Here is a 23440-nt window from a genome sequence, read left to right as displayed (position 1 = left end):
TGTTATGATAGGGATTAAAGAGAGCTATGAGACTTGTGATTATTACATGTTCAATGACAACACCAATATACTCTAGACTGTGTAACTGGCACAATAAAGACAACCCTGGAACATAAAACAATTGTTGGAGTGTACAGACCACCAAAGTCAAGTGCAGATGACCTAAAGGAATTCATACATTTCTTACATGAAACACAGGAGGGAAGAATAACATTAGCTGGGGACTTAAATTTACCAGAAACAGACTGGAATAATACTGATTCAACAATGTTAGTAAAGAAATTATTCACAGAGTATATTCTGGAACAACAAATGCTTCAGATTGTAAAAAACCTACCAGGGGACGGAATATACTAGATATTGTTTGTGTTCCCAAAGAAATTACTGTAACTTCAAGTCAGGTTTTACCACCATTGATGTGCAGTGATCATGGGGTCATAAAGGTTAACTTGTTGCTAGATAATTCTGCCAAACTGAAATCTAAGCCAATGCACAAAAGGTTAATTACAGATTACAGAGAAGCAAAACAGTTACTATATAAAACTAACTGGAGTGAGGTGTTCAGTGGAAAAACTGCAGATGGAATGTGGAAAGTTTTGAAAGAAAGAGTGTAAAAAGTAAAAAAAAAAAAAGTTTAACATCAGAATCGAGGCACGCAACATCAGGGGGGTATATTTCCATAAGAACGAGATACCTGATTAAGGTGAAAAAAATATAAGAAATGGAAGAGAGGTCAAACTACAACTTTGAAAACTGAAATAAACGAGCTGGACAAACAGATTAACCATACTGTCAGAAAAGATCAAGAAAAATTTGAAGAAATTTTATATAAAGATATTGAGCATTATAGGAAACCTTTTTATAGACACATAAGATGTGGAAGGAGTAAAGATACACAAATTGATAAACTGTGTGCAGATTCTAAAATTTATTCTCAGACACAACAGATTACAGATATATTTACAAAATCTTATGCAAAACAGTTTGGCTCCACAAAAGGGGTGGCAAGTTGTCCTAGTGACATCCAGGTAACCCCAGATACTGGAATCAAATTAGATTATATTGAAAAAGAACTGTGTAAACTGGATCCAAACAAAATGCAGGGAGGAGATGGAATAAGTAACAATAACCTGAGAACACTTAAGCAATAACTTACACTGCCATTACATCTATTATTCACTAGGTCATATAAATATGGGGAGATTCCTTAAGATTGGAGACATGCACTTATTCCACCTGTCTTTAAGGGAAAGGGGAGTAGGACAAATCCAGAATCATATAGACCCTTAAGTCTACTTTCATGTTGTGGAAAAATAATGGAGAAGGTAATACCGGACAAGTTAATGTCAGAACTGGATAGGTTGGGACTTGAAACCATATATCAGCATGCATATGTTGAAAATAGATCCATTACCACCTGTAACATGATGTTCTATAACAATATAATAACAGCTATGAATGAAAAATTGTGCTGTGATGTGATTTATATAGATTTAACTTCAGCATTTGACAGGGTCATGCACAAAACACTGATCAGTAAATCAGTACAACTAGGTATTGATGTACTGTTGATCAGATGGATAGCTGCATGGCTTACAAATAGGTCATGGTAAGTATCACACACCAACTGGACAGGTGAAATCCTTGGTTACAGTCAAGGTGTCCCACAAGGCTCTGTACTAGGCCCTTACTTGTTTAGATTGTATCTTTCCAACCTTACTTTTTCATCTGAGGTGCTCTACAGTCTATATGCTGACGATCTGAAATTGGGTAAACTGATTACAAGCGTTACAGATAAGGCATGTCTGCAAAATAATTTGACTAAATTGACCATTTGGTCACAGGAGAATAATATGTTGATAAATACATCAAAAACTAAGCATATGAGATTTGGGAAACAAACTGAAAGGTGAATATTTAATACAACACACAGTGATCGAAACTGTCGACTCATTTAAGGACCTGGGTATATAGGTAGATTCAGCTACGAGTTTTTCTAATCATATCAACCAATTGGCTAATGATAGTTATTGAATAGGTTGTATAAAAAGATTTATAAAGTCTAGGAAATCAAACATAATGAAGTCATTGTTTGCTAGTTACATTAGACCCAAACTTGAGTATGGAATAACAATATGGAAACCCTATAGGAAAACAAGCATTAATAAACTGGAAAGAGTACAGTGGAAATATACTAAGGGCATCCATGGATGTGAAAATCTAAGTTATTATGAAAGACTAAAATATCTTAACTTGTACAGTGTCTCTCTTACAGATATTTAAGAGGAGATCTTATTCAGGTATATAGGGCATTTAGGGACAACTACCTCTGGGAATGCTTGGGGTTATCAAAAAGTACTGGAGAATTGCCAGATAACCTATGTAAAAGATTCTATATTAATGAGAAGTGTACTAATTGGTTCTCTGACAGAGTAGCTGATGCTTGGAACAGACTACCAAATTACATTAAAGCAAGTACTAGTTTAGATATTTTTAAGAACAGCCTGGACATTTATTATGGGAACAAATGTTTTTGCATATTGGCAAGCTAGAAGGGCTTTAATGCCCATGCTTGAAACATTTTCATGTATGTATGTACCTTTAAGTTTAACTCTGTAATTATACCTTCCCACTACACTTATCTTTCCCTTTTCCTACCCCCCCAAAAAAATTTGAGCTGCATTGTTAAATATTTCTAACTGTATAATTTTTCTAAATGCTAACACTCAATTGTTACTGTATTGTGCCTTTTTACAACATATGTGCTGTTTAGATAATTTCCTGTATTATTTCACTTGTTTTATAAGTAACTGTTTCCTTACAAATTCATGTAATGATTTTCATGTAACTTGGAGCGTTTCCCCCCAGGCCTCCACTGAAAATGGGTCTCAAGCCCAGTGGACTTTCCCGGTCAACAAATGTCAATAAATAAATAATAAAAAAAAATGGAACTCCCTAACTTTAACCACCAGAACCATTTCTAACCTACCCACCTTTAAATGCTCTCTAACATACATCTTACCAAAACCATGGACCTGCTCTAATCCTGAAATTACTCACTATACTTCACTCACCCTCCTTTAACCCAAGTCAAAACTCACAACCCTCTCCTACCTCCTATGCCACTCCCTTCTTTTGTTTTCCCCCAATACCTTACCATATCCACTTTCTCTCTGCAGAACTTTCCACTCTCTCTCTCTTTCCTCCCTACTCAACTAAGCAGCCTGAAGATACCCTACCCTGCACTGTCCTGATAATCTCTTCATTCAATTCTTACTTCCTTTTTTAACCCTAATATGATCACCCTCTCTCATACTACGACATCACTTAATTTCCCCTCACTGTCTCTACTCATGTAATATCTAAATGTCTTTTAAATATCTTATTAGAATTGTCTCAGGTCTCATTTATCACATACTAATCTATGCAACAAATATGACTAATGAGCTTTTCCTCACATATTTTCTCCAACTCATGTTATTGTTTTTCACTGTACACTACTATGAAACATATGTTCGACGTTTTTCTCACTGCAATGTTTTTTCCAGTCTTATGTTTTGTAGCGTTACACGATGCTTTGTGACTTAAAATACTGGTAACGGATTTTTAATAGATTTTGATTGTAGAGCTTTTCTCCCTGGGATTCCAGTGAAAATGGGCACTTTTTGGCAAGTCAGACTTTTCCAGTAAATAATTATCCTCTGAAATTGTCAATCCCATTTTTTCATCTTAACATGGCATTGGGGTTTTGCATTAACATTAGCCCATGTGATCAAACCACCTAAGGCCAATGTTTACACCACCAAGGGGCTAGCTCTAAGCTCATTGTTACCTACTTAGTTAAGAAAGTGAAATAAATGAAGCTAACTCATGACATTTCAGTGTAGTGGAAAGGGTTCCTGCTGCAAGCCTGTGGCTTGATCTGTATGTATTTGTCTGGAGTTTGTACCTTCTCCACTTGTATGCATAGGTTTTCTTTCTTGATGTTTTTTCTTCTCTTTAAAATGTGTGATATTTAAGCAGACAGTCTACTCTAATTTGCAATGTGTTCTGAGTGCCTGTGTGAGTAGTGCTGTTTTAAAAATTAGAAGTTATGTACCTACCATAACGTTCCATGTTACTTGTCTTCTCTCGTCTTCTTTCTTGCTGGATGGGTTCGGAGCCGATCCTCGGCTCCGACTCGGCACCTGCTAAGCTCGAGAGTCACTTTTACCAGCTCGAGGCAGCCCCATATCCCATAATGCAAGGCGGTAATTACCCAGATCTCGTTTGGTATCTAGAGGAAAAACTGCCTATAAAAACTTTCCACCAAGGAAAGAGGAACACTAACCTAAAAAGGCTGTAATGGAAACCAGGTAATCAAGGACAAGAACTATCTGGTGTCCAAGGAAGAAGAATCTTCCAGAGAGATCAAGGTCTGTCCAGGCTAGGGGGACAGGAGGGAGGGACGCAAGAAAGAAGGCGAGAGAAGACAACTAACATGGAACGTTATGGTAGGTACATAACTTCTAAATGTTAAGTTGTCAATCTCGCCTTCATTCTTGCTGGATGGGACCGCATCCCTAGCACCTCTATCCTGGGTGGCTCAATGGAACAGACTCTTGAGAACAGTGGAACCAAAGCTTGCCCTGTCCCTGGAGGCCAAATCCAATTTGTAATGAGAAGCGAAGGTATGAGGAGTGGCCCAAGTGGCTGCTGCACAAATAGTATCTAAGGGTAGTCTAGCCTGAAAAGCTGTAGAAGTGGCTAGACCTCTTGTGGAATGAGCTTTAGGTTTTGAGTTCAGCTGTTTGCCCCTAAGCTGATAAATGTCAGAAATGGTGGAAGACAGCCATCTAGATAAGGTCACTTTAGAAACAGGGAGACCTTTTCTATTTTCAGCATAAGACAGGAAGAGCTGATCGGACTTCCTAAATTGCTTTGTTCTATCCAAGTAATATCTAAGTTGGCGATGAACATCTAAGTAATGCAATTTTTGTTCCGCCCTATTAGAATAATTTGGAAAAAATACAGGGAGATCAATGGATTGGTTTAAATTTGCCTTAGAAGCAACCTTGGGCAAAAAGGGTGGGTTGGTTCTCAAGGATACTCTGTCGTTGTGGAAGACCAAATAAGGGGGACGAACACAGAGGGCATGGAGTTCAGACACTCTTCTAGCCGAGGTGATAGCGACTAGAAAAAGTGTCTTCCAAGAAAGAAACTTTAATGAACATGAAGCAGCCGGTTCAAAAGGGGGAAGTATAAAGGATGTCAGCACTAAATTTAAATTCCACTGTGGTGGAGGATCTCTAACAGGGGGTTTAAGAAGGAACACTCCTTTGAGAAAGGCTTTACAAAGTTTGTGGGACATAATGTTGTGGTCTGCAAAGCCGACATGAAAGTTCGAGATTGCAGCCAACTGAACTTTGACTGTGGAAGACGAAGAACCTGAGTGAAAAATTTCCGCAAGGGAATCCAAGACCGACTGAATAGGGGCAGTAAAGGGGTCTATGTTCTTAGATGTTGCCCAAAAAGAGAAGCGTTTCCACTTGCTAGAATAAATCCTCCTGGTAGAGGACTTAAGAGAAGCTACTATGATATCTCTAACAGGGTTAGAGATCATAGGAAGCCTGGCTAAGGAAGGAAGTGGAGCAACCAAGCTGTGAGGTTGAAGGAAGGAACTGACCGGTGAAGTTGACCTGACTGGTGGGTCAGAAGATCTGGAACTGGGTCCAGATGCCAAGGCCGCACCAAAAGATGGCGATGAAGGAACGGGAACCAAATTTGTAGAGGCCAGTAAGGGGCAATGGGAATCATTTTGGCTCTCAAGACGGTAGCTTTCTGGAGTACTTGTGGTATCAAAGGAAAGGGAGGAAAGGCATAAAGTAGTCCCCGGGGCCAATCTTGGGTAAGAGCGTCTCTGGGGGGATGGCCCGGAAGTGGGAAGAGAGAGAAGTCTGGGCATTTGCTGTTTTGGGGTGTAGCAAAAAGATCGCAGCATGGGCGGCCCCACTTCTGAAATATCTCCTCCACAATGGATTGCTTGAGAGACCACTCGTGAGGCATGAGAATAGCTCTGCTCAATCTGTCCGCTATTATGTTGGTTTTCCCGGGGATATGCGTTGCTACCAGAAACCGATGAGAGGAGATCGCCCATTGCCAAAGTCTGAGCGCTTCTCGGCACAAGGGATAGGACCTGGTTCCGCCCTGCTTGTTGATGTACCACACGACGGACATGTTGTCCGTGTGAACTGCAATAGTCCCTAAAGGGAGAAAGTCGTCGAGGGCTTGCAAAGTTAAAAGCACTGCTCTCATCTCTAGGACATTTATGTGCAGGTGGTATTCGAAAGGTTGCCACGTGCCATGAACCATCCTGCCCTGATAATGTCCCCCCCACCCGATCAGGGAGGCATCCGAAGTGACCGTGGCTACCGGGGCTGGGGGAACAAATGGTCTGCCCTGATGAATTAGAGGAGAGGAAATCCACCAGGATAGATGGTTCTTGCAGGTTTGTGTCACCAGAATCTTGTGACGCATGGGGAGCTGTTGGAAGGACCACTGGGTGAACAACATCCATTGTAGGAGACGCATGTAAAAGCGGGCCAGAGGAAGAAGTGTTATGGCAGCTGCCATGAGGCCCAAGACTTTCAGGACCAACCTGGCTTGCGCCCTGTTGCTGGATAGGATGATCCGAACGTAGTTTTGGATATCTAGGATTCTCTGACTTGTTAGATTTGCTGACATCCGAGTAGTGTCTAGATTTGCGCCTATAAAGATAATAGATTGGCAGGGCGACAAGGAAGACTTTTCGAAGTTGACTGAGATTCCTAAGTGGCCGCAGAGACGTAGAGTGTAATCTCTGGCTTGGAGGAGTTGATGCCTGGTGGTGGCTGAGAGGAGCCAGTCGTCGAGATACGGAAACACCTGGAATCCTTGACGTCTCAGGTGAGCCGTGACCACTGCCATGCATTTGGTGAACACACTGGGGGCTGTAGTGAGGCCAAAGAGCAGGGCTCTGAATTGAAAATGACTGGTCCCCAGCTGAAAGCGGAGAAAACTTCTGGAGCGTCTGTGAATCTTTATATGATAGTACGCATCCTGAAGGTCTATGGAGCACATCCAGTTGTCTTTGCCCAGAAAGGGCAAAATCGATTGAAGTGTGACCATCTGAAATCTTGTCTTTTTGACAGACTTGTTGAGCCTGCTGAGGTCTAATATTGGTCTCCAGTCTCCCGTCTTTTTGGGGACCAAAAAGAACCTGGAGTAGATTCCGGACTCTAAATGATCTTTTGGTACTGGCTGGAAGGCCCTTTTCTTTAGAAGCTTTGACACCTCTAATTTCGCAATTTCCCTTAGACTAGGTGGTACGTCTGGAAGGGAACCTCTGAGGGAAGGGGCTTTCCTCGAAGGGAATCTTGTAACCCTCGGATATGATCGACTGTACCCATTTGTCTTGAGAGAGGGAAAGCCAGGCTTCTGGGTACAGCGACAATCTTCCCCCGACTGCCTCCAAGGGTGGGCAGTTGGGCAACACCTCAGGGATGCTGGAAGGGCTCGTCAGAGAGAGGCTCTCTGGAGCCCTGGTTCTGCGGACCCCCTCTGCCCCTAGGGCGGCGTCTATTGTTATTACCCCCTCTGCCTCTGGGGGTAAACTGACCACGTGCGTCCGGCGTCACTCCCTGAGATTTTCTGAACCACATCTTCCCCCCCTTCTGACCTTTGGGATAAGGCCTGGAAGGGGCGGAGAAACAGATTCCTACGGCAGAAAGAGTTTTGCCGTCTTGCTCGCACCTGGTCAAAGTGTCCTTCACCTGAGGACCAAACAATGTTGACCCATCAAAGGGAGAGTTTGTGAAGGACGCCTTAAAGGGGTCTGCAAAATTACAGAGCCGCATCCAGGACTGACGTCTGAGAGCCACTCCTGTGCCTGCAGCTCTACTCGCCCCATCGGCTGCATAAGAAATGAGCCGCATGGAGGAGTTGGTTATGGAATTAAGGATTCCCAGCTGAGAAGCAATCTTTTCTTGAGCTCCTGCTGCTGAAGGATCCTGTACTACTTCACCTAATTCTTTAAGGATGTCCCTTTGAAGTCTGGTGAAGTGACATAAATAATTCAGCGAACGCATAGCAAAGGTCGCTGAGGAAAACATCCGCTTGCCATACCTGTCCATGGTCCTAGACTCCTTGTTAGGAGGATGGACTGGTACGAAGGATCTGCAAGTTCCTTCTTGGTGGCGGCCGCCACCACCATGGCATCAACCGGGACACCTTTGGTAAGAAACTGCTTTTCAGCGGGGGCCGTAATAAATTTTGAAGGTCTCCTGGGGACTGGTTCCACCGAATCAGGAGATGCCCAAGCCTTTCGAGCTATGACCTCCATGAGAGGGTCGAAAGGCAGAGACACCCAGGAGGTGGAGGGTCGAGATCCAAAAGCCTCCAGGTATACCGATTCATCCTCGGAGGGGTTAATGGATGGCCAGTTCCCCCTCTGTTTAAGGAGCTCAAGGATGTCTGAAAAGGAGACATCCTCAGAGGGGGATCTTGGGGACCCCTCCGATTCATCCAAATCGGTATCTGATGTTGTAGACTCAGGGGAGTCTAAGTGCTTCCTCTTGCAGGTCCTCTTACGCGGGGGTTCACCTGAAGGATCAGGAGAAACCTCGGAAGAGGAAGTTCTTCCAATGGGGAAACCTGGGGCGATGGATCTCTGGGTCTGGGAGCAAGAGAGCGGAAAGAGATATCTACAGGCACCGTAGAGGGAGGAGCTAAAGGAACCGACTGCTGACTGAGCTCAGGGGCTAGCACACTCCTCATCACCTCGAAGGCTCCTCTCCCAGAGAGAGCCGAGAGATCCTGCTCCAAAGAAACGGGGATCCCTGGTCCCACCGAGAGGGAAGGCTCCGAAGCAGATGTCGGGCCAAGGAAGGTCTCAAGGAGGAGGAATCTCAGGAGGGTGTAGAATAGCGGTCGTCTGTTGAGATGGAGTGCATGTGATTTTAATAGCCTACTCACCACTCTCTCTAAATCATGGTCTGATAGCCTGGAAGATATTTCGGCTCCGATGGGCTCTCCTCGAAAAAGGGAAGCTGAGCTGAGTATAGACTTTTGGCCGCCAACCTCGAGCCGACCGGTCCACTCCTCCAGTCGGAGCGATAACCTCGGCTGGAGCATATGGCATATGCTCCAGAGCCAGCCTCAGCCAAGACATGATGTTAGGTGCGTGCCAGCCGGCCGGAGACAGTGCCCAGGGAAGCCGGGAGCCGGGCGGCGAGGGCTCCGAGCTTCCACTAACTGAAAGATCGGCTCCAGACGGAGGCGGTGTCGACGGGCGGCGGTGAAACCAAGACCACCGACTTGGACACTGAAGCCTGTGAGGATCAATTTGCAGGACTCTCTGGCTAAAGGAATGACAGATCCTGTCAGAGACATCTTCTGACTAGTATCCTCAGACATGTCTGACCTAAAACACACACACAATCAGACCAAAAAAGGATACTAATAACTAAATTATTATTAAGAGTAACAATTAGTTATTATTAACAGTGACACAACACACAGACACCTAATTTTTGACAGGAACTGTGAGGGTGGGAAAAGGCCTAAGGCCCAAAACACAGAAAATTATGGAAGAGTGAACTAAGTGGAAATACACCACACAACACCCACACCCTAGGAATCAGGAAGAAACTGTGAGGGAGGGTAGGCCTAAGGCCCAAAGCTCTAAGACCTAAGAATAAGGTTAAAGATGGAGCTAAATGAATATAAGATTTACTAAAATTGCTATAAAGAAAAATGACTAACAACAATATAAAATCACTTACCAGGAGCTGGTAAAAAGATGACCTCATTAGCGGGCGGCAAGCGAGATCTGGGGCATCATGGGATATGGGGCTGCCTCGAGCTGGTAAAAGTGACTAACCCATCCAGCAAGAATAAAGGCGAGATTGACAACTTAACATCTGATGATATACAACAAGAGTACATCCTTGGTTCTCAGTGTTTCTCTAACAGTTTACAGTTCACCACAAATGTGAACAAAATTAAGCATTAAAGGTAATGAAAGGATATAAATGAATGTAAAATAAGCAAATGTAGACCATTTACAGTCTGTGTTTTTCATCCGATAACATAAAACCAATAGGTATGAACACGCATTATTGTTGGTAAAGGTATATCAAAATATTTTACATATGTAGGACTTGCTTTCTGCAGGAACTATTTCTATTCTTGCCACTATTTAACAGTTCTACCCATGTATAACAGTTTCATCCATATTTTCCTGACATCAAGTTACCAAACATTCTGCTCACAATTGCAGCAACATTGCCTTTGGTTTTATTCTTCTGCTTATTGCATGTGGCATAATCAACTGCAGGCGACTGTTTACTTTAGGACACACAATGATACTTCACTGCAGGTGTGGGTGATGCTGACTTGACTGACATCCTTATGGAGTTGTCGACTAAGTGTTTAGCCCATTTTTAATTCTGTACTTCTTGAACATTAAAAAGTTTAAGAAGGTTGGAGTATACAAACTAAAACTCTAAAGGGCAACACCAACTTAATGTTGGGGAAAGACAGCCGCACACATCCATCAAGGGGGATGCCATTCCCTTGCTCCCACTGCTTTATAGTTTTTAATTGTTTTGCAGCCCTTTGGGGGGTCAGGGGGCATAGTCCTCTGACTTTACACTATGTATTTATTTAATATCATCTTCAGAACTTGACTTACAGGAATATTTATTTCTTAAAAAATAAGAGTTCTGGTATTATACCTCTTAGTGTGTGTGTGTTAATATAAACAAATCGCTTAACTGCGTTCCTTTCTCTCTATTAGTCACATTCTCATTTGTCAAACAGTAGTCTACTCCTCCTGAAATGTATTTGGCTTTATCAGTCCAGCCTTATATTTAATTAATTCTCAGTATACTTCTGCCTCTCTAATTAGTTTTTAACCGAGCTACTCCATTTTCATGAGTAACTGACACTAGTGAACTGCACAAACAATTCCCCATTCTAAATTCAGAGGAGCAAACATATGAAAATTCAACAAATAGAAAAAGCTATTCCTTTGCACCTACTACCTTCATTTTCCATGCATTTTCAGTCTTACTTTACCATTACATATCTTTTGCAGTCAAAACTCCACTTCTGCTAACAGTAATGTATTCCAGGATGGCACCATTCTCTTCCAGAAGTGATCTACTTAACTGTTCTCAAAAAAACAAAAAAAAAGTGATATACTTGATATCGGTCTAAAAATTTTCCCCTCCAATTGCCATTTATACAGCTACCTTCCATCAAATTAAAATTACACTGTGTATCACCTACGTAAGATTGAGAGCATCACTATATCTGCATCACCCTTCTTTCATACAATTTACATATTCCTAATGCACTTCTGTGTTTTCATACATGTGGTGCCCTCCAATTCTCATTTTTAATACACAATCATTTATTACGCAATCGCACACCGTTTACTATTTTAGATTTCACCTATGTCTTGTTTAACAGTATAACATATGTATCTTTAACAAACAAATGCATGGAAATGCACAACATTCTGCTGCATTGTTGCACTCCTCTTTCATTGCTGGAGACAAAATGAGATGAAAGCAATAACCACAGTTTTATTTCTTTGCTTATCAAGCTTAGTACTTTTCCTACATCCACTAAATACATAACCATAAATTATTTTCCGGTAAGCAACAATTTTCAAGTCCCAACTTCCCTGACTACTGTCATCATTAATAACTAGCTGGACATTTTTTATTACGTTTGACACAAATGCTCTGAAAAGGACTACCACAGCACTGAATACTTGTACTCTTCTTATCCCAGATTAAACATTTATTGCCAAGCATGACCCTGTCTCTCATAAGCTAGATAAATTCCACATAACATGCGGCAGGTCATGCTAACATGACGTGCATGGTGTGCGAATCTGTTCTGTTAACAGTATGTGAATGTTCAGTAAATATACCTGCCAATCCATTCAGGAACTCCACAAGCTTATAATCTACAAGTATGGCAGACTCAGGCATCTGAGAGACACAAAACTAGCTAAGGTTGCTGGGTTCACAGGCAATCTTTACATAAAAAGAACTGACTGCTGTTATTTATCATTGTCATTATTCCAGCTATCATCTGAGCCTGATTTTGGCACTATTTCCTACTGAGGCAGTTATTTTTTTTAATAGTCAGAGTTCTGAGGTGATCACAGCAAGCGAACTGGCTATAACTGCTGATTTGTTAAATTAAATACCCCAAAACTTCTGATAATTAAAATTCACTTATGGATTTACAAAAGTTGCTAAAGAGCAACTAACAACATCGGATAAAGGAAGAGTATGGGTATCTGCTACAGTGGTCTGACCTGTCACTTAATGTTTTCAGATTTGCTAAAAGCGGTAGCACTGCCTGAAGTAAGTGTACTGTGCTTATAAAAGGCATTACATATGTCTGAATGCTTGTAACAAATTCAGCATGATTGAAAACTTTCCTGGCTCTTCTGATTTGTTGTAACTTGATGGTGCTTGCAAGGAGTTATCCACTGGTTGAACTTTTTTTGTATTCCCTGTAAGATGGACCGTCACTGTCCACTGTACAATCAGGTGATCTAACAAAGAAAAAACAGATCACTTGCCAACTAGAGAAAATGCAAAATGACACTTTACTGTGGCTACTCGGTGCTTGTATGGAAAAAAATATGCCTCTAGTTTTTACTTAGATTTGTTTACTGGGGTAGTGCACTGATCAATACTGATAAATTTCAGGCTCAATCCATGTAGCAGTGCCATTATCTTTTTTTAACCACAATTGGATATCTGAGGAGCACATGGTCAGCAATGTGGCTTTAACTGGTAGGTATGGAGACTACATGTTAAACAGTCAATAAAATGACTGTGTATGTAAAGCAAGCTGGTATGCTTTACTGTCAAAGTAAACTTTATTGTCATTTAAAACTACACACGTGTAACCCAAAAATTATGTACATCAGCAATTTTTTATTCGTGGCCATTTTTTTAATCATAATCAGACATGAGAGGCATACACAAGTCAAAGTTGCTACAAATTATGAGTACAAATATTTGTGGATTATAGCGATTGCAGTTTCTGTGGTGTTATACTTTTGAGATGTGCTGAACTGGGTAATTTTGTTATTATCAGTTAGTAAATTTTGTTTCATTTACTGATGGAAAAATGCTGAAGCCTTCAAATTTAAAACACACACAAACCATTTTTGTTTTATTAAGCAATTAACTACTAAACAATAAGGGGAGGGTTAATCCAAAATAACATGTGCATTTACATATGGTCCTAAAAATATGCAAGACACCATGTTTTGAACAATATTCAGGGCTCAAGGTAACCTTAATCAGTCACTGCTCCCTGCATTGGATTATATAAACAGACACCAAATTTGGCACAAGTGTTAATGGTCAAGGAAAGGATAACCAGGTTGAATCTTAAATTCCAAAGCACAGAGAGTGAAGCTATAAGAAGGTGGCTAGGGAGACCACCTAAGACTACAAAACTATTAAGAAAATGGTCAGTTTAAAAAAAAAAAAAAAAGTGTTCTGCTTTTCTATGAATGCTCAAGATCAAAACAGGAGGGGAGAGAGAGGCAGAAAAAAAGAAAGATTAATTGCCCCCTTTCATTCAGGAGCTGGGAACTAAGGATGACAAATGACAAGGAAGAACTCATCCCTCCTTAAAATCCTAGGTCTGTTGGAAATCCCCAATGGTTGCCTGGGGAGCTATGCTGTCATGTAAAACAAATCACTTTGCCAAACAAATCACTTTGCCAAAAACATGATGTATTCCCCATCGACACCAAAACAGTCTAATGTGTGATGAGCCCCTTAGGGACCAGAAACCTCAGATTTCAGTACAGTCAGGGTGCAACTAAAATGAGTTATTCTTTCAGCATTTTATGTAGGCAGAAGATGAAAAATCATAACAAATGGGAGAAATGCCCAGATGAATGAGTTCCTCCAGGCCCCCCAAAATACATTTACTATCCAATCTCCACAGCATGACTGAAAAGAATCAAGTTTGGTGAGTAATGTATTCTCAGTGACAGTGAACCATTCCTAAGTGCTGTATCTGTGAACAGCAGCCCGGATTAAGGTAGCACAAAGTTTCACATCTCAAGTTGGGGGACTGCCCCATCAGTGGTTAAATGTGTATTGACATTGTCAGCACAGCCTGAGAAGATGTTCATCGATAGTCCATATACTATGTCTACAGGAGAAGTAAAAGCTCTTATTTTGTCTACAGAGATATCTAATGATGAACGGACTATATGACCTGACAAACAAGTAGTTCAGGTCAAATCTGTTACTTCCATGGCCTGAAAAAATTACAAGTGCTCATCTCCAGGAAATTAATGTGGGAGAACATGAATCCACTCTATGCAGCCTGAATAATTATCTCACCCAGCAAAGCTCTGCAGCTAAATTAAAGATGCATTAACTGAAAGGGACTAAACTGGTACATATGGGATAAAAGGAACATCACACTTCAGACTGGAGCAGAAACCTGCCAGTTGAAAGATATGGATCCTAAAGGAAGGGCAAACATTAAAGGGAAAAGCAAGCCCAATGCCACTGCCAGTGTACTGTGCACTGAAGTATTTTAAAGCTTGCAAAGGTCATCAAGGCAAGGTGTCAATAAAGCACATATCGAAAAACAACAGAGATTCTCAATAATTTTGAGGGGGGAAAATGAGGTGTACAGAAACAAGCAGACGACTGCTTCTGCGAAAGAAATTTACTGGACAGGAAACAAACATGAGCGTCTGCTAGTTAACTGCCAAACCCAGAGTCTGCAACTAGAACAAATGTATCAGTCCCAGGTAGTCCAGAAATGAGTTCTGAGAGGGAAGCCACTAACAGCAAAACATCCAGGAATGTAAATACTGGCAGACTTTTCTATAAATGAGCCTGCATAACAGATCTAGAAAAATTTCCAAATATTTTACTGAGAAAGCACACTGCAGTCAAAAGAACAGAAATAGACAGCAGCCTAAAACAGTTTTTTTTTTTTTTTTTTAAGTGCGTGTGTGTGTGTGTGGGGGGGGGGGGCAGCTGTTTGCATCCATGCTGATGGTGAAAGGCTCATTTTGATGAAAAATCCATTTACTTTAATAATGTATTTGAAATCTAATTGTTGATTTTATTCCCAAAAACAAGTAAACTCCCTTCCCCAGAGTTTGACTTCTACATCTGAAAACAGCACTTCCAAAATACTGTACTCAGAAATGCCAGATTCAAGTCTATGTGCTTCCATATTGTGTCCTCCCATCTCTGCCCCACCCCAAGACACTAATGCCCACTGATCCTCAGTACTTGTTCAGTTCTCTCACTCTCATCTCAGTTTGTTACTCCCTCTGCTTCACTTTCTTCTACCTATCACTGTCTCCATATCTAAGTCTCCCCTCTTTTTCACCTCTTCTCTCCTCTGCTTATCTTCTACCCCTTACTCATATTACTACCGCTACAGCACCTTCATTTCTGCTAATCTTTAATCTCATCTCACATTAAAATGCTGCACTGTCATCCTTTCCACAGTTAGATTATTCTTTCTTCTACCTACCTCTCTCTGTCAAACCTACTGTAAGTAACTAAGTCTGTCCTACTTATCTTTCTCTCAGTTTTCTCCTTTTTTCATCTCCACTTCATCCTTGGTTAACTACTTTTTGCTTTGTTGCTCATTTATCATCTATGATGTACAATTGTTTCTAACTGATGGTGCTGTAATTTTATGTACTATATCTCCCACCATTTGCATAAACATTTTTACTCTGTATTTACCATTTTACTTCTGACTATAAAAATGTTGATAACTAAATACTCTGCACTTTCTATATAATAATATGTAAATGACAAACTGAATGTACCAAAAATTATGCATTACGCATATGTTCATGGAGCGTTTCTCCCCCGGCATTCCGCTGAAAATGGGACTGACTGTCCAATTGGATTTTCCAGTAAACAAAGGCAATAAATAAAATATATACCAAGTGTTCGCATATATTTATAGAACATTTACCTTTACTATATATTGTTTTCCTTGGTTTTCTAAGTATCACTCAAGTTTTTTTTTTTTTTTTTTTTTTAAAGTGGTTTCTTTAAGCAGTTAAGCTGTGCGGTATAATATGTAACCATTAAAAGAAAATTAGCCAAGCCAATCCTCCTCAGGTTTGCCATCTCAACAGAAGTTCATACAGCTGCAAAAATATTAAATTTCTTGTAGTTGGTTGTACTTCTCCAGTAAGAAAATAAAAATGACAAAAATACATGCGCATTTTGCTTCTGATCTACTACTGGTCGTGCTGGCAAAAACTGGATTCAGGAAACTTAAGTAACATTTTACAGAAAACAGTATAGCAGCATTCAACTCCCTGTCGCCATCATTTATTTGACTTGGCTACCCATATTTATCTAACATAATATTCAAATGATTGTCACTGCTGAAGTGACACCCTGACCCCATGTGTAAAAATGAGAAAAAGGGGTTGTGGATGGAAGGACAGATACAGAATATTTTAAAAATAAAAAACAGAGAAAACAGCTTTTGATCTGTGTATCATACTGATGTACTTAACTTGACTGTTGCATCAAGCATGGTATTTACTGCTGTTTTAAATATGACTACATAACAGGACATGTAATATCAAGGAGCAACAATGTCTACTCAATCATTAAAATGGGAAGGGATGCAACAAACCAAGTTGCTCTTTACTCCTGTTTTGCCTCTTGTAAAAGAGAAGTGTCTGTAGGCACAACTGGCAAACTGTCTTGAAGATATAATAAACTTAACGTTCTTGGAGTTTTGCAAGGTGCAAAATGCTACACATTCCTCTAAACCTTTCAAGGGATGAAGAATCAGAAAGAACCAGCAGTAGTTGAGACAAACTCTAACAGAAGTGTCCACAATTGTATTAAGACCTTTAAGAGCTCCTGATTAACAAAAGACTACCTGACCGGGGAAGGTCCTCATACGTGAAGATGTGGTCCTTAGAGACAAACAATATCTACCATTTTTCAATGAAATCTTCTCATGGCCTACCCCTAGTGTTCCTAAAAATTAGATCCAAACCAAAAAATAAAAATGGACATTATTTTTTATTTTAGAACAAATGTTTAGGGACCCTAGGGGTGAGCCATGGGAAGATTTCACTGAAAAACAGGAATTACACTGGTAACTTAAGCTGAAAGCTATTTTACCTGGCCTTAATGACCATGCATCTATTGCCATTATTCTTAGACTAAAGTCTTAGTATGTTTAAATTGCATTTTAGCAGTGCTTTGTTTATGGATTTTCACATTTGACAAGTTTTTAATTACATGCTAGTTTTTATTGAATGGGTATGAACATGTGGCCTTGTAGAGTGGAGGATTTAAAGAGTTGTATGAATATATATTGCTGATTCTGATGAAGTCTGGCTATGTTAACAAATGGAAGCGCTTAATCCTTTTGTTGGTTTGCATTTTTTGGACTATTAAAAATTATATTCCTGCATGCCTGTGGCTATGTCTGTTCACATTGTTTCTGGTATTTTTGTTTTTTTGAATACATTAAAGACTTGATCTTCTGGGGTCATAGCCAGTGGTTTAGTGGAATCAGTCACCTGATCTGTCCACTACATCATTCAATTCATGGCTACCCAACCCTGAATGAAGCCCATCAGACGTGTTTGGTGTAACACTAGAGATTCACTCTGATGTCCCTAGACAACTGACGAGTATTCTACTTTCACCCAATCATCCCACTCATTCACTGATAGCATAAGTTGGGAATACCCAGATGAGGCAAGAATTGTGTTCCTGCCCAGGAATGCCCAATCAGCTCATCCACTCCACAGTGACAGATTAGTAGCAGGAAGCAGGCCAGCTTGCTGGTCCAGCAGGATAGCCTAGCCACCACTTTGGTGCAACACCAATCTTCCTTGATTCAGTTTTTCTGCACTTTGCTATATCCATCCCTGTGAGGGGAAAGGATGCCTTTAACATAATGAATTCCTTTCAGTTTACTATGCGACTTGCACACAGTGAGTGAGCTTGCTATGCTCAAACTTCACAAAGTGAACATCACCCTTGTGGTAAGCCACAGCCACCTCGCTCCCCTCAGGATGGGTGAGCCAGCAATGACTGCTCACCCCCATCCTCCTGGCAGCTTATACAGGTGCCTTAGCCTCTATTTTAACAACCTAGATAACCTTAATTCTGTCTTGCTCCGACTGATTTAGAACTGTAATGACCCTAGTCTTGTGAGCTGACTAGGACTCGCAATCAAGCTTTTGCCTCCATGCTTGATACTGCTGAAGCCATGTATGGCCAAGTCCAACTGGTTCGGTAGGAATGGTTGAAGAATTGAGTGCAAGTGGCATCACTCTGTCTGCTTGAAGATAAAATGTACCTTGGACACAATCACTTTTTTTTTTTTAATTATATATCTACCAGGCTGAGATTTCCAGGAAGAAATCATTTGTCCTGGGAGATCTGTACAGCACTAAACCAGATGGCTTCACTTTTCTGACTGGTAGGGTATGCTGTGGAGTCCACTCTCTCACCAAATGAAAGGCTTTATCAACTGATGAATGTAACTTAGCCGCTCAGTATTTTATCATCCAGCTTTCCTCCCGTCAGATCACAAATCCCAATACATACTAATCAGGGCAATGCTACTGGTATTCAGTATCTGAACCTGACCCTTGGCTGGCATGAGTTTTCTGTTTCTGGATGTAATGATTTTATCTCCACAGATTCCATTATGCATACTACAACTACTTGTAGGCCCAGGACTTTACCCGATTATCTTAGATACTTCTCCAGGATGGAGAATTTCCACCTTCTTTGAAGAAAGCCCTTAATATGCAACAGTCTCAAGAAGGCATAGTTAAATTTGAATGATCTAGGAAAATACTACCCTATTTCAAACCTTTCATTTGCTGGCAAGGTCCTTGAGACAATAGTCTGCTTACGACTGGAACATTACTTGAAGTGGTCACTGATGTTCTCTCTCAAATTTTTTTTTTTTTAAGCCAGACTAGTAAGGAGATGGCCCTTAGGAGAGTCTTTAATGATATTCTTATAATGAGTGATCTATGTTACTACTCTGTCGTTATGTTCCATCTCTTCAGCAACTGATATGGTGGACCTTATCATACAGCTTAACTGACTGGAGTATGACTACTGCATCACTGGCTTACTTCTGGATGGCTTTGCATCCCCACTTCACTGGGTGAACTCAAAGGGTTGTTTTCAATTTTAATTCCCCTGCATCCTACCGTCTGGACTGTAATGTGACACAGGGCACAAATAATGGCTGCACTTGTGATTTACTTTTGTATCACCGGTGTAGTCCTGGACTGGTCTGCTTCCTGACGAAATGAGAGAGTCCACAGGATGGGTTCTGATTTTAATTCATCAGCCTCCTACCGTCTAGACTGTGGTGTTTCATAGAGTTCTGTACTTGGCCCCTATTGCTCACTGCATACATGCTATCTTGGGAGGCAGTATTTGACTGAGAGGCTTACTGTATCATTGTTAGGCTGACGATATGCAGGTTTACCTCCTGCTCCCTCAGTAAACTATGTCTGTAGTTTAAGCACCTAAACAGACTTGGAAATATCCATATCTGGATTGTTAATAACTCAGCTTAAGTTTGATGAAGGGGGGGGTGATTCAAGAAATAAGGACAGAGTGGGATTATGGAGAACAAAAATAAGAATCATACAGAACCTTACATTCACAAAGTTGTAGAAAGTACTCTAAGCCAACATGAGGACAAAGAAATTAAATTTTGCTAGTATGGAGGACTGCAACTTGGGGTAAAGAAAATAGGCAAGAGCGGGCTGGAATTTAATGGAGAAAGCTAGCAAAGGAACCACAGTAATCAAAAGCAAGCAACTAGAGAGAGAGGAGGCCAAAATGGTGTTTGGACTGCAGGTTAGAGACTGCCTTGCATACCAGAGCTTGATATCACAGTATAAACAAAAAGAAAAAGTCCTAAGTAAAAGACCTGCTCTGGTTGAGTTTTCAGTTAAATCTAGAATATAAGCTGCTGTTAAAAACTGGATAATTTGTAGGACATATAAAATATTGCATCATAACTATAAGAATCAATCAGAGGAAGTTAGAAAAAGTTGGGGAGAGAGACTGGAAAAACAATTTACACAGGGAACGATGGGAAGACATGTGTATGGCTCCTGAGTATGCAAGTCCAGAAGGTTTAGGATTTTTGCTTGTTTGCAGAGGTATTTTTATACTCCAAACAGATTCTGAAGAAGTCTGATTATTGACGAAAGCGCTAAATGTGTATACGTTTGTTTCATATTGGTGAGAAGTTTGTAAACCAATAAAATTCATTTTTTTAACATCCTGGTTTCATGTTGTTGGACTATACCCGCTGCTCTCATTTTCTTAATACTACAAACAGACTTCAAATAATTCTTCCCCATGCAGACAGAAAATGGTGGTGTGATGGGTAAGAAAGATGCAACTGGAAACATGCTTTTTGGAAGTGTAATGAGTTGACAGATTTAAAAAAATCCCCTACAGGGTACTCTGTCAGAAATATTGGGGGAGCAAATGGCTATAACTAAGGAAATGATTCTTGAGCTGGGGCACAGTATCTGAACTGCCTACACATAAGCAAGGTGAGTGCACTACTTGTTCCACTAATGCTGGTTTAAATCTTATGGAGACTGTTTATAAGATGTTGCCAAGTGCATCAAAATTATGATGACATCAATAATGTAAGGACACCCCCACCCCAAATAATTTGATATACCACCAACTGATAGAGATGCCCTCCCAAAGAAAGGTATGCAAGTACTGAAAGTCTACTGGACAACTTGAAAAGTCAGCTACAAGTAAGAAAATGACTACCTGGACTCTTCAATTTCAGGTTAAACTTAAAACATCTGGGTCAGTCTCCATTTTCCCTGCTTAAGTCACATAACTAACAAAAAAAGGAGTTTAGATGAATTAGTGGAATTATTACAAAAAAAATTTGCTGCAATGCATTATTTGCTTCTCCACAGTAAGCAGCTTGTCCTGATTTACCAATGAAAGATTTATTTACATTTTTTTTTTTTTTTTATAGAGAAGGCTGCCAGGAAGGAGCAGGCATTTGTTCTACCAAAGTGCATGCTGATAAGGCCTTATGTTGATGTCTGTATCTTGTGCTGGCTTGTGTTTGCTTCTGCCTGTCACGGCCAGGGTAAAGTTTTCTAATGTGCAACACTGCTATTAATTTGTATGTGATGTCAAGGACTACGGATCTCACAATCTGCATTACTGACTCTCACAAAATATGTCTGAAGGCTGGTCTAACAGATAAATGGCAAATGTGCACTGCTACCTTGATCGACACCTGTCACCCCTGTGAGCATTATACTTTACAGCAGCATATTTACTATCATTCCAGCATTTCACCCACATAGCTCTGCAATGAATGCCTTCCACTGCTCAACAAAAAGTTGAGAATCAAAAAAGTCTTCTGCAACTGAAGCAATCAGCTTGCTATAACTGTAACAAGTTGTAATAAGCACATTGCTAAATTTACTATCACGCACACTGACCTAATTCCAGACTTGAATGCAGTACCAGTATTAATTTATGAAGATGCAATGTCCTCGCTGCTTCATAAATGAATGCCAGTACTGCACTCATTCCCTAGCATTTACATGAGATTCTTGTCTTGAAATATAACATTCACATCCCTTTTGTTTCCCAGGTACATTTATGCCATAATCTACTACAAGGAATTTCTTCCATTAAATATTGATTACAAAATTTTATTTAGAAAAGTGTTTTAACAGTAAGTGAAAGGGTTGGTGAGATGTACGCTGCAGCTATGACTATTTGTAGGTACTGAGGTACATCTCAGTGGGGCTTGTCACTGCTGCTATGACTTACTGTAATTTAGGTAGTATAAACCAAGAGTTTCACTTAACCTTGACCTGGTTTGCCTAGGATTATGTAAGCAAATCTTTTTAATTAATGAAAAGGGAACTATGCCTATGATTTTCATCTCAGCTCAGAAATGCAAAACAGATCTGGGGCACCAAGACTGGTACGTGCGTTTACTAAAGAAGAATGGACATTCAACTCACAGATTCAGATACCCAGACTGAGCATGAAAAGTACAGTTTTGTACCTACCATAAATGTAGATGTTCGAAGATCCACATTGCTGCAGTCATAACCTGTGGGTAGTCCGCTGTCCTCGGTCGGCCCGAATACCAAAGTATTAGGCTGGCGTCGGTCATGGGCGCTCAGATCTGACGTCAGTGCGTCATGGTATTAAAGCGCATGACCGACGTCATATCCTCAGTCTTTTCTTGCCCCAGATGTCAGAAGGCCCTAAAAAGAAAGGCCACAGCCAAAACCCATGTACAAACAACATGTACCACCCAAACCATACAACCACTCCAAACTACAGAGGGGAAGGAGGGAGGGTAAAATTGGACTGCAGCAATGTGGATCTTCGAACATCTACATTTATGGTAGGTACAAAACTGTACTATGTTCTTCATCTCACATTGCTGCAGTCATAACCTGTGGGTAGAATCCCAAAGCAAAGGTAAAGGGAGGCTGGCAAAATCAAAGCATTGGGAGCTGCTAATAAGCCCTGTAAGACTGCAGTGGCAAATCCAGCCCTAGATGTGGAATAAAGAGGGAGATGGTAATGTTTAGAAAAAGTGTCCACTGAACTCCAAGTAGCTGCTTCCAAAATATCTTTAGTAGCTACACCCCTTAAAAAAGCAGTAGAAGTGGCAGTAGCCCTAGTGAAATGAGGTCTGATTCCAGCCGGAATCTCCTTACCATGATGAGAATAACAAAAAGCAATACAATGGCCAATCCACTTAGAAATAGTTTGTTTAGAAACAGGTTTCCCCTGAGAGCCCAAAGCAAAAGAAACAAATAACTGTTGAGACTGTCTGAACCCTTTAGTTCTGCTCAAATAATAACGCAACTGCCTGTGAATATCCAAAGTGTGCAAAATTTTCTCCCCTTTATTTTGGGGATCAGCATAAAAAGTAGGCAAATGAATAGATTGGTTCAAGGCCACATTTGAAACCACTTTAGGCATAAAAGTAGGGTTAGTACGCAGGGATACCCTATCCTTATGAAAAATCATGAAGGGCTCAACTGCCATTAGAGCCTGTAATTCAGATACCCTTCTAGCAGACGTAATGGCCAACAAAAAAGCAGTCTTCCAAGACAAAAACTTTAACTCAGACGTATCTGCAGGTTCAAAAGGAGGTAAAGAAAGTTTTTCCAACACAAAATTGAGATCCCAGGAAGGAGTAGGAGCTCTACGCGGGGGTCTTATGTTCTTTGCCCCTCTAAGGAATTGTTTAAACAAAGGATGAGAGAATAATGGTGGGTCACAGTCATAGTGAGCAGAAATGGCTGCAGCATGAACTTTTACAGAGGAGAAAG

General features: G+C 40.7%; 1 protein-coding gene across 1 annotated transcript in view; it reads right to left on the bottom strand.

Annotated features, from left to right (window-relative positions):
- TBC1D8 (TBC1 domain family member 8) overlaps positions 1 to 23440 on the bottom strand; it is a gene marked incomplete in the record, with an annotated part of 2215010 nt that overhangs the window by 182892 nt on the left and 2008678 nt on the right.

This window comes from Protopterus annectens, chromosome 5.part0 (genome assembly GCF_019279795.1).
Source record: "Protopterus annectens isolate FY-2018-M chromosome 5.part0, PAN1.0, whole genome shotgun sequence".
Lineage (NCBI taxonomy): Eukaryota > Metazoa > Chordata > Ceratodontiformes > Protopteridae > Protopterus > Protopterus annectens.
Note: the sequence above shows the minus strand (reverse complement) of the source record. Positions and strands in the feature narration are given on the sequence as shown.